This window comes from Mandrillus leucophaeus, unplaced genomic scaffold (genome assembly GCF_000951045.1).
Source record: "Mandrillus leucophaeus isolate KB7577 unplaced genomic scaffold, Mleu.le_1.0 Scaffold126, whole genome shotgun sequence".
Taxonomy (NCBI): domain Eukaryota; kingdom Metazoa; phylum Chordata; class Mammalia; order Primates; family Cercopithecidae; genus Mandrillus; species Mandrillus leucophaeus.
The window spans coordinates 5,182,712-5,196,242 of record NW_012100987.1 but is presented as its reverse complement, the minus strand read 5'-3'; the positions used below and the strand labels follow the sequence as shown (position 1 = coordinate 5,196,242).

At 33.3% G+C, this 13,531-nt stretch overlaps 1 protein-coding gene across 1 annotated transcript in view; it reads right to left on the bottom strand.

Annotated features, from left to right (window-relative positions):
• Nucleotides 1-13,531, bottom strand: part of DACH1 (dachshund family transcription factor 1) — a 464,060-nt gene that overhangs the window by 34,696 nt on the left and 415,833 nt on the right. The window lies entirely within an intron of this gene.

Here is a 13,531-nt window from a genome sequence, read left to right as displayed (position 1 = left end):
CAGTGTTTTTGGAATTAGTCAGTTGAGACTCTTGTGGTGAATGTGAAATTATGAGATGAGGAAATGTAGAAACTAGGCTAAATACTATTCCCAGCTCTTGATCAAAATGAGATTTGTTCTATTGTTTAACATGACAGCTCATATTCTTCAGTGAATTTACATGTTTTCTGGATGGATGATTGGGTGGTGTTGATGCCCCATCCTGTGCCCTTGATTTGGGCTTGACAAAATTGTCTTGTGGGGAGCCAGTGAAGAGGGTTCTGTCTAGTTTGAAACCAAACCAGTCAAAGCATTAGGGCTACCTGCCTTCATTTGTTATATTAGTGGGTGTAAAAAGGAGCAATAAGTCACTGGTTGAATTTGACCTGTATTTTAAAATCTCATTACAAGACTACAATAAAATATCTATGAATAATGAAACAATATGGAGAAAAAGCTTATTCCAGTCCTGTTTGACTCCACTGCTAGTAACCCTTGGAAAGTAAGTGCAAATATGTTACAAACCTCAATGGGGTCTCATCCAGCAAAGATATGAAGAATTACAAGAAATGTATTCCAAAGGATAAACAGTAAACATATGACTTTATTCCATTAACATATTTTTCTTTTATCTATTACATTTGCTTCACTATTTTCTGTAATTGAGACTTTGACACATTAACCAGGCTGGGTCCTGAACTCTTAGGGAAATACAAGCCTATTAGCTATTACATTATATAATTAATCAACCCTTTAAATTAAAGCATCTTCTGCAATTTCTTTAAATGTTCTTCCTTCAAATCATTTAAGAAGAATAATTAGAATCTACATAATAAAAACTTTGAGCATTTTTATCCTTTGCGATATTTATACCACTTAAGTGCCTAACACAATGGGGTTAATCTGAATGGCATAAACGTAAAAGAAGATGTAGGAAGATGACCCTCAAAATATTATCTCAAAAGTAAGTCTGAATTCAAAGCAGTTAGGAGAAGTCATTGCATTCATTCAAAAGAACTTTGAGAGCTTTGTCCTTTGTTTGTGACTGAACTGTTCTTTTCAAATTTGTTTATGCTGTGTTACAATTGTTTTCAATTCAGAGGTTTAAAAAAATCTTTCTTACTATTATCAGAGAACATAAATTAGCCCACATCTTATTCAGGCTTCTACAGTGCTTTTAAGAATCTGTAACTTTGCATGTATATATGTATTTGGAGTTCCTTTAGAGAACAAATATGGTACTACTGGGCTTATGGTCCCACTTGGGTTGGCTGGCACTCATTACTATCTATTGGGTTTAGAAGAGGAATGTGCTTTCCATTCTTGTATCTTACATCAAATCTTTTCTCATTAGTGAAATTTCTCTCCAAGCCACTATCTGTTGACTATGAATAAGGCCCAGGTTGTGAAATTTTATATAACTTTGCTGGAGAAATTTGGTAAGGATGGTCAAAAACAATGATACTTTGGAACAAGAGAGGCCTAAAACTATATTAACCAGGATAAACCACTAAGAAAATAAAGACATAAAATTATTAATATAATATTATTTTACCATAGAAATCAAATAATTAGTTCTTAATTCTGTGAAGATGACTTCATAAGCCTTATGAACTAAATGTAAATGTAAAACCAGGGTATGAAATCAAAGTTAAACATAGCACACCTGAATATGTATGGAAATAATTTATGGTCTAAAATCTCCTCATCCAGCACTCTTTCTCCCAGGGAGAAATAAATAAAGAATGAGAGTCAGATCCAATAATTTGTAGCCATCATTCATCGTTTTATAGGTGTAATTAGTAAGCTTAAGTGGAACTATGTTTGGAGATTTACTATCTCTGGAGTGTGATTATATATGAATTAGAAGAGTCTGCAGTTACTCCACACTATACGAAAATACAAATTATATTAAGAGAATTTGCCAAATATAATGAAAAAATTAAGACACTCTAACACTTCCATCTTAAATTTGAGCCAACAGTAACTAGTTTATTTTTTATTCTGAAAGATATAAATAATTATATACAATATGTAGCTACAAATAAAACTCCTTATGCTATATTGTTTTAATTGATGTAACTATTGAAATTCACACTGTCATGAATTTTTTAAATGCTCTAGAAAATCTCGTGAATATTTATTTCATTTTCCAGCTCAATCATGCCTCAAAGAATAGCTATGTATCACATACAGAAAAAAAAATCATTGACCTAGAAGATTGCAAGATACATTTAATTTTTACCAAAAATAAATACAATTTCAACTACTATTACATTAAATTTGTGCATAATTGTAAAAATAGCAAAGTCTTTTCAACACTTGGCCTCTACTAGTTACTGTTCTAACTTCTTTACGTGTATTAATTCATTTAATCTTCATAACAATTCCACGAATAAAATGGTATTATCATTTTCTTTGTTCTACAGATTAGGAACCCAAAACATCAAACAGTGTAATTTACACACTTAGTATTATACAGTTAACACCAGCATGGGAATTTGAACCCAGGAATTCTAGATCTAGAATCTATCTATCTATCTACACACACATACACACACACAAATAAACCATGAATACATATGAGTGTGTGCGTGTGCATGTGTTTGTGTGTCTATACTCAGTGAACAAAGTACATGTCTTTGCCATTTTTACAGAATAAAAATATCAGTGTTAGAACAGGACTTGCCACTTAAAGTGAGTTATCAAGGTCACAACATTAATGAATGGTGGTATTGACATTAGACTATTACTCTCAGTTCAGCACTGCTCTCTTAGCACTAAATAGTATTAATGTTGATTTTAATCATTTTAAAATCAGTTATTTAAATACATTATTGATATTAGTAAAATAAAATCTGTATTGGCATTTATTGTGTAACTGATTTATTAATTATCCCTGTAAACTAGTGAATTTATTTTAGAGAAAACTAAACTTTGTTTTATTTTAGAGAAAACTTATTGAGAAAAACGCAAGCTGAGAGTGGCTGCAGGGCCACCTTTGCCTAATGAAAATGCCTTTTTACTAAAGATGAATCCTACAGGAAACTGAAAGTCAATTTAATTGATTTTATCACATTACTAAACTTTACATAGAAAGACTATATATTTGCATTTTGAATCTTAATCCTCATAAATTTATGCCACCCTCATTATCTACTTTACCATTTAGTCACTCATAGCCACTTCATAAATTATCATGACATAAAAAGATTGCTGTCATGCAGGAAGCAAGGCATACGGAGACAAAGGAACTCAATGATTCTGGGTTCACAGTTTGAGTCCAAGTGACTTACATCTATGTGCCTCAGTTTTCTCAAATATAAAACAGGTTTACTGTGAAGATCAATAAAAATAATGCCAGGGAAAAGATGTGTAAACCTTAAATTGCTTTGGAAGTATTATATGATGATGTTTTTTGGTAATATCCTGAAACACTGTTGTGTCAAAAACAGTCCCATTAAGAGACCACCAATATCCTTTCCCTTATGTCTTTTTAACTTCCAGACTCTCTCCTCCCATTCCTCCTCAGTTCCCTTGAATGTATACTATTTGGCACTTGATGAGATTTTGGATTTCATCCCTTCCAAGGCACGTCTCTTGGTTTTCATTATGATTTCTTAGTTTGTGAGAGAAGAAACTCCTGCTGCAATTCTTTAGCAAGCAGATTTAGAATAAAGTTAGAACTGTGTAGCCTCTGCCAGGAAACACTGTCAGTCAATCTAGCAGTTGTTAATAATAACAAATGGATTTTTACAGACTAATTTCTTTTAACCAGCTAAAATATTTTCAACCAATGAACCATTTCCCAAACAATTAAACATTCTGATTTTTATCATATGGATGAGAAAAATACCCATACCCTCCAATTATTCAGTATTTCAGCCATAAAAATAACACTGTCATTAAAGAAATGAGCTGGTCTTTATAAATCTTATTTTTAAAACTAAATCGCTGTATGTATTTGCCATATGATTTGCCATATTTGAGAAAGTGAAATTGAACTTTCTTTAAAGTGTTGCTGCTGTTAAAATGATACTGAATGCTAAATAATGTGTTTGTTTTTCAGCTGTTGTAAGACTAAAGAGATTTTTTGAACACTTTAATTATAAAAACATTTAAAACATACAAACTTGTGCAATTTTTATTTTAATGAAGATGAGAAGTTCATTAAAGAAGATAAATATTTCATTAGATCTTAAATAAAACAAAGAGATTTTTTGGCTTCTCTCAGCACAAAATTCCTTTGAAAGATTAATTAATACATGCAAATTATGCAAATTAGACCCATGCAAATATTTTATGAAGACAATTAAGGGAACCATTAATTACTGCTTTTTTTGCTTCAGTGAGATTCATTCATTTAATTTTAATTTCACTTTAACTGTTTTGATGTATAATCTTGCAGCTAAGAACTTTATCTTTCCTGGCGGGTCACTTAAACTTATAAATTTCATCAAGTGAGCACACAGAAATCTGTAAAGATATTCTCAAGACTATGTTTAGTATCAAGAGAAATTTCTGACACAATGCACTCCCAGAAACAGGGAAACTGGAAGGGAATGTGAGCTCATTCTTGGACAAGGTTCAACTACTGGAAAAGCAATTAATTTGCTTTGGCTGTGCTAATATAGGGGAATTAGAAAGTGTGACACAAGACAAATAGAAATAATTAGTTCTCCAAAATGATGTTCTCATTAATATGGTTCGAACAGTAGAAATAAAAAAAAACATTATTGTGGCATGTCTGCATTCTGTCCCTAACCATGGGTGGTGGAATAATGCACTATAAGCATTTTTATATTTATAGTCTAAATGATTATGTTTTATTTTTTTCTAAAGAAGAATTTATATCAAAGAGTTTATATGCCTAGAATGTCTAAATATACACATGCTTTCAAAATTAATGACACACTTTCCATAACCATGCATTTGTATACCAATTTTTTATTTTGCTCATACAAACCTGTATTGTAACAAACAGACTTAAAATGGGGGTTCTTTTTCTGTTACTTAAATATTTTCAGATTACTCTTATGACTCTTGAAGTATAACATTTCTCAGAAAAAAATTAATTATATTTATGCTCCATCTTAAAGAAGCCACTGCGTTTCTTAAAGTTTCTCTAAGATGGCCAGGTTATCCTTACCACGGAGGATGAATACAAAAAGAGGAAGCAGGCTTTGTGAATATGAACTATTAGAGTTAGTTGTTATCTATATTACTAAATGGAAACCTTCTTCAGCTTTCGGAGTCATTATATACATTTATTGTGATGCTGTTTGATGAACGAGTTAATTGGATAACTTACGCCAACTGAACCATCATTTTTTTCACTTAATAATAAAGGTTAAAAAAACTCAAAGCAAAAACTTATAAATACATTTTTCATAAATGTGAAGATAACATTATACTGTCTAAAAGTCTTAAAAATTAATGTATTGGCCATAGTGAAAAAGCAACTTCCTAGTTATTTGAAATACATAGTAGTAAAAAGTATCATCAGTACAAATATATATATATGAAATTTAAATGCAGCTGATTTTTCTACCTCTTGTCTGATACTCCCCTCAGCCCTGCAGCTAATTTTTGTTACTATAGTACCATAAAAAGATGTTAGTGGACATATATTATCATTGATATATGTTGAGCTTTATAATATTCTTTAAAAACAGACGTTAAAATTAAATTTTCTTTCTTACAAAGGTAATCTTATTTCATTCTTCCTTAAATTTCTGAATTCCCCAAGTTTATTTTGCTTGTTTATACTGACCGCAGAGATGTGTCACAACTTTTAAATTAGGATCACCTGTGAATTTCACTGATACACTATTTAACCACTCTTCCATGCTACTAATTATGATGTTGAATCAAAATGGATCTAGCATTGATCTTTAGGGTCCCCTGCTAATATCTTTCCCAATTTCCGTATGTCAACTATTTTTGACTATTGGTCTTCCAGACATTATTTAAGCCCAACCACAAACATGTTCATGAGCAAGCCAACTTAATTTATGTTTTCAACTTTATTTATGCTAACAAGACATTTATATTTTCTGTTAACAATGCTCTGTTTCAATACTTAATGGCATTTAGTTGCACGATGTCTACTTCCCCTCTCTAAACTTCCACTTTCAATCCATCATCCTTGCTATTCCCAGATTAAAGTAATTTATCTCCCGAACTCGCATAGTGCCAAGCCCCTATTACATTATTTTTACTAGAAAAAAATGATGCCAGGCCGGGCATGGTGTCTCACACCTGTAACCTTACCAATTCGGGAGGCTGAGTCAAGTGGATCGCTTGAGCTCAGGAGTTCGAGATCAGCCTGAGCAACATGGCAAAACCCCGTGTCTACAAAAAAATACAAAAATTAGCTGGGCGTTGTGGCACACAACACCTCTGGTCCCAGATATTCAGGATGCTGAGGTGGGAGGATTGCTGGAGCCTGGAAAGTTGAGGCTGCAGTGAGCTGTGATTGCACCACTGCACCCCAGTCTGGGTGACAGAGCAACATCCTGTCTCAAAAAAAAAAAAAAAAGACGACAACTATATTACAAACTAAGCTCAATCATTATGCCTAAATTTTCTCTGCCTGATTGAAATGACATGACATCACAAAACTTCATGAAATGTTCCAACACAGACATATGATAACAATGCTTTCTTTTTCATAAGAACCACTTTAGAAAACTAGCTCTATGGAAATAATATACTTAAATAACTTTACAAAGTAAATAATTATAATGAGTTACATTTTATTACTATTTTGAGCAGCTTCACATTTAACAATGCTCACTATGTCTATATCATGTATGATTTAATTTACATGAGAAGCAATTCCCCACAAAAACGTGCCAGAGGCCTTCAGCATTTGGAGTTTAAGCATATCCACTTACGTTAAAAAAAAATTTGTTTTTAAAATATATTTTTAAAAGAATAAAATATGCTGAAATGAAAAAAATATTTAAAATTTTATAAAATGTTAAAAAATATATGGGTATCTCTAAAACTTTCTGTTTAATATTAATAACTGATTGTCTAATTAAATGAGTAGTTAACAATGACCTATAATAACTATAGAACAATAGTCTGTTTATTGGTTACTGTCTACAATCAATATCACCTTTTGTTCAATTTAATCAGTGCTGTCTTAAATTGATTAGCTATATAGAAATGCTGCCAAACACAGGAAACCAGTGCCAAGGGACTAGAAGCAAATTTATTGTTTTGTTTTGTTCATAGTAACATAATTCTAATATTTATATTTTAAGATCGAGAAAAATGGTTTCAGGTAATACACATGGCGATTACTTAATTCTAAATGACTAAACAATAGTCAATATGCAGTGCAGGCAGTCCTGAAAACAGTTTTAGTCCTGACTTGTTTGTTTGCTGTATTTCTAAGAAACCTTTCCTTCTCCCCTACATTCCCCTTTTTAATCTAAATAAAGACACTTTTAAATATGGAAAACTTGGTTAGGTAACTTTAAAAAGTTCTTGGACATCTCCACAAACACTTTACTATGGGACTAATTCAACATTGTATTATAAATACAGGTCGATTTCCCGAAAAGGGAAAAGTAAATTAAATATTAAAAGTAATAATAGCTTCAGTGTTTACCAATTGCCAGGACCTGTAGTAAATATGTTGTAATAATAAAAATTAATATTAACATTTAAAACTTAACTGTGTACAAACTATTGCCCAGCATGTGCTAAATGCTTTGCATGGATTATTTTATTTAATCTTTACAATGACCATTTGAGGTGAAGCTATTGCTAATGGGGTGGGGGAAACAATGGGGCAGAGATTTCAGTCTAGATCTGATTTCTAGCATTTCTTATCTATTAGCTCTATTAGCTTCCATAGAGGTGCCTAAGGAACCCCCAACTCCCACACTGATCTTAAAAGTCATATTAGAAATTGAAATCTGCATTAACAATTATATGACGATCAAACTTGAACAATACTTTCATAAAGATGTTAAAAGTAGTAAGTATAAGATACAATTTAGTGTTGTTAAAGTATGAAAGTCTTGAGGTACCATTTAGCAACTTATATTCAAATGCATACTTCAAAAGAAACAAAGGGGCTCGCCAAATGTTATATATTAAATCAAAATTGGATCTGTCGCTGACGTAAATTTATAATAAATTCATTACATGCTAAGTTGTAGATAATTTTTTCTCTAAATATGATTACTGTCTTAATTTTTTCACTGTCACTTTATTTTCGTTGCTTAGAGCGGAGTTTCCCCCAGTGTGTCTGGAAGTGTCTATAAACATAATGGCACAATGACTGATAAAAAAGTAAAAAGGAGGAAAGGAAACATTTTTCCAATTGTATACCATTAGTTGGCAGTACACTGTTTTGGACTTTTTAAGTCATTAAGAGGCAAGAAACTAACTATCCAAAATGAGTGATGTGGTTGTGAGTGATTATCTTACAAGAGGGACATGTAAGCCTGGGTGAAAAGGCATGGTGGAAGCAACAGGTACATTGAAGTCATAAATATCGATTCAAATGCCAGAAATCCAGAAACCCTATTAACTAGTAGTGTGATTGTGAGAAAGTTAATTAGTCATTCTGATCTTAGGTGATCTCACCTTTAAATTAGAATACACAGGAAAGGCTCAATAAATTTCAGTTCCCAATCCACCTAACTATTTTAATGAGTAAATACTTCCACTTACTATTAATATACCTGTCTAAATGAAAGAAAATGTATTACTAGGAAATTCATTGAGTGACAGTATATTTGATTTTTTTTTAAATAAAAGCTTGATCAAAGACATAAATTCCCATCATAAGAATGACATGAAATATGATTCTTTGGAGCTATGTTAACAAAACAAATAATGACAACAATAATAATATATTGTAAAAGAGCAAGAAGGGAATAATTTCACAATCCTAACCTAAAAGCAACCAGCAAGAACAAGATGTGGAAAGCAACTAGACTTACAGTCTCAGTTCCAATAAACTCTTAGTGTGACTTTTAACAAGTCATCCACCCTCACTAAGTCCCCTCTTTTGCACAATAAGGAGATTTAATTTATCTTAAAGTTCTTTCCCAATATTAAAACAGTAACATAAAAGTGTGCTTGGCCATATCATCAATGTTGCATAAATATTTGTTGAAAAAATGAATAATTTAAAATTCAGCATGTATCTTCAAATATCTAGCAAACAGAAAGAAGATATTTTTACATTAGAAAAAAGATTTTTAATGTGAAGGCAGGTCTTTTATGTCTTTTTGTTGGAAGAATATTTGGCTTTCTATGATCTAAGATCAGTCAAAAAAGAATAAAAAGCCAAACAGTTTTGATTATGGTCATTGGATGTAAATAAAAGAGTTGTACTTTCAAGTGAAATCAGGATTTTGCAAGCACAACTTGCAGATATTCTAAGATGTCAGAGGAACTATGGTCCACATCCCCATTGGTTTTAACAATTATTTTTCTTGGTTTGAAAAAACACATTTTTACTTAAAAAGTGAAAGCAAAAAACTACAAGTTTGAAAATGAATTTTTTGTTATTGTGGTAAGTTAAATATCAATTTAAAATGCAATATTGGATCTAAGTATGTACAGAATCCAAATCTTAGGTCAAATGTGAAAAGAAGAAAATAAAGTTAAAAATGCAAACAAAGAAGAATAAACACATCCTGTTAATTCAGCTCTTGGATGTAAACATTAATTCTGGGCTACTCTTCTTTTCTTTTTTTTCCTTTTTTCTTTTTTTTTTTTGTGACAGAGTCTCGCACTGTTGCCTGGGCTGGAGTGCAGTGGTGCGACCTTGGTTCACTGCAACCTCCGCCTCAAAGGTTTAAGTGATTCTCCTGCCTCAGCCTCCCGAGTAGCTGGGATTAGAGATGCTTGCCACCATGACCAGCTAATTTCTTGTATTTTTAGTGGAGATGGGGTTTCACAATGTAGGCCAGGCTTGTCTCAAACTCCTGACCTCGTGATCCACCCACCTGGGCCTCCCAAAGTGTTGGGATTACAGGTGTGAGCCACCGCTCCCGATCTAGTTCTGGGTTTACTAGGTCATCCTTTTTTCCCTCTCATCAGTCTCTTCAACCAAAGTCTGAGAAATGTCAGAACATGAAGGATCTTCATATCCACAAGATCTAACATAGATCCTAATTCATCAATGGCTGATTCATTCCTTCAGGGAATCACAGCAGACACCACTATGTGCCAAACTCTCTCTCAGACAATAGGAACTTGGCAGTGAACAAAACACACATGGTTTATGCTCTGCCCCAGCTACCATGGAGAGAAGGCATTGAACAAGGAACTGCATGTACAGCATGTTCCTATGGAGAAATGGAAGGTGTAGTAAGAACCTCTAAGAGGCAGAACTAGTCCCAGGGGGCAGGGAATTGCCACAGCGAGAGAGTGAGGGGTCTGGGAAGTGTTCCTTGAGGTAATATTTCCAAGCTGGGACTTAAGGGGTGGTTAAGTAAAGGCAAGGAAGAAGTAGGTTGGGAAAAAAGTGAAACAGTAAGAAAAACTTCCAGTATGATGGGAGCACAGAGATTGAAGGGAAAGAGTCGTGACTGGGCATAGAGGATGAGGGAGTGAGGGAGGGAAATGTCATGCTCCACTCTGCCCTCATTACATATTAACGACAGTACTGGATTAGATGGATGAGGGTGCCATAGGGAAGGAACATTGGAGAAAGGCAGGCTTGGGGAGAGGGAAGGATACACAGAGTTTTGTGCACTGAACTTTTAGGTCTCTGTGAGTTGACCAAATAAAAAGTTGGATATTATTATCTGGAACTCTTAAGAGATGTCTGAGTGGATTGGAAAAATGTCTATACATTTTCTAAATAGGTAAGTTAAAGAAACTATGGGGCCAGGTGCGGTGGCTCATGCTTGTAATCCCAGCATTTTGGGAGGCCATGCCGTGCAGATCACAAGGTCAGGAGTTCGAGACCAGCCTGGCCAACATAGTGAAACACTGTCTCTACTAAAAAAAAATAAAAATAATAATAATAATTAAAAAAACTAGCCAGGCATGGTGGTGTGCACCCATAGTCCCAGCTACTCAGGAGACTGAGGCAGGAGAATCGCTTGAACCCAGGAGGTGGAGGTTATGGTGAACTGAGATCATGCCACTGCACTCCAGCCTGGACAACAGAGTGAGACTCCAGCCTGGACAACAGAGTGAGACTCTGTCTTAAAAAAAAGAAAAAAAAAAGAGAGAAGAGAAAAGAAAAAGGAAAAAGAAACTATGTAAATAGTTGCTATTGCCTAAGGAGAAAGAATAAACATAATAATAAACATAAGATGACGACGTAGCTGAAGAAAGCCATCATGTTATAGATTTGGCTACATAAAATGTGCACATATGTGCATATATATGTGTAAGAGGCAAAGGGGTTTTGAGGGGTTTTGAGGGATATTTACCGACTAGCCCAAAAAAGTGCTAGTCAAAGGATTGATTTTATGAACTCTGTCTACTTTATATATTCAAAAGATCTTAGAAAACTTCTTGAGTAGGGTAAATTTTTCAAAGTCCAACACAAATCATGCCATATAAATCTGTATGATACAAGGCATAAGAGAGTTAATTGCCATATATTTCAGTTGCTGGAAGATTTTTTTTTTTAATTTTTGAATATCTGGTCTGTACTTATAGCATTTTTACAATTCATGAGTTCTTAGTTATTTGAAAATCAGCAATGAAGAATTTATCTTGCGTACAATGAGCTGATTTGCCTCACTAAGAAAATGCAAGTAAATTATTTAGGGCTTCTTTCTTCAGAAACACTTTCTACACTACTTTCTCGATTCCTCTTGTCCACCTCTGGGGTTTTATAGAAATGGTGATACAAAATGCCAATGAGGCAATGTTTAGTCTACCCAGATGTGCATATTTAGGGGTAATTACTTAGCACTCAAGCAGTAAGTATTTAAGTGCCTGACTTCTAGGTGACTAACTCTTGGGCCAAGAGTGGCATTTATTTATTGCCAGAAATGTTAAAAATACATGAAAAGCTAAAAAACCTGTGGGCTTATTTTGTCTTTCCCAATAAATTGAGTTTACTTTGGAATAGAAAATAATTTCAGTTATGATTGGCTTGGGAGCAAGAAATAATAAAAGAATGTCATAACACCTGGGCTTGGGGACAGTTGGAGAGAGAAAGTGATGAGTGCGAGAGGCTGTGTGTGTGTCATCCTTGAATTGTGAAGCAGCAGGTGCTCATGGCTCCCAAAATGCGTGACACAGACAGTTTCACAAATTAGTAATGAGTTCTGGTTCGTTCTTTCTTGCTTTTCCCTTTCTTGTCCTTCGCCAGCATTTAACTAAATACAGTATTGTTTCTTTGATTTCTTTCATTCGCAGTTAATTGTATTCTGTTTGTTAGCTTCCAAATGTATGAATTTTGTCTGAGGGTAGAAAAAAAAGTTCAAAGGGCTAATTAAGCTTATTGAATAGGGTGTCAGAATAGCAAATATGATCTCTGTGCTCTGTTATGTTGAGTCTTGAAATAGTTTGACTGCTGGTAAAATATCTTTTAGCAACTAACAGCTAGAAACAGATTCATCAACAGTGTGTTTCTTATTACAATTTGGGAAAAGTCATATTATCTGATAAATCTCATGCATAGTTAGTATGTTTTATTAAAAATCAACTGTACATTTGGACCAGTACAACAATGGACAGGCCGAATGAATGAATAAAGTGAGTGAGGATTTTCTATTACAATTAAAGGCAAAAATAATTCCATCAAATGTGTATATGGTTTTAAATTACTATGTATAATTGTTGTACAAGTGTCTTGTTTCCCTAATCATTAAGTTGTTGGTATGTAGGTTCATTGTATTCCTCCATTGGTAAGATTCTGGCTACCAAAAGGAAGGCAATTTATTATTAAAACTACTCTTCAGAATAAGTCAGTCACAACAATGGAAACTGAAAGTTGTCAACATTTCAACCTCATACAGCAAGACTTTACCTATATTAAAATGTATGTTTAAACATATGTAAATTTGACAAATTCAAACAAAAATAACTATAGCCTTATTAACAACCAACATGTTGCTATGGGTGGCATACATATCATATCAACCACACTAAAATGTTTAATCACTTCTTAATATTAACAATGAATCTCTCATTTATATGCAGGACTATATTGTCTATAATTTTTTCTTGCTTGAGTTCAGACCACCTAGAAGATTCTGTGTATACCAGATGATTTGTATGTCACACTTATCTATGGGCTCATGTGCTTTCTGAGACCACTTTGACATTATCTAATGCATGAATAGGCCCTGCATGTACACATTGGTGCTGACATTTGCATTTGTCTTATTGGTGCTATTGTCTCTGATAAAGAGGACTGGTTTTTCATTAACAATAATTTTTAACTTGTGTTTGTAAGTTTTATAAGATGTAAGAGGATTCTTTTAATTTTCATAACCATATACATACAAACATATACACACATATAATTGTGCTGAAATCCATAATATTCTAAAAATTCACATATTTTTCTACATCTACAATAGCATTAATCTTGTACATCCAA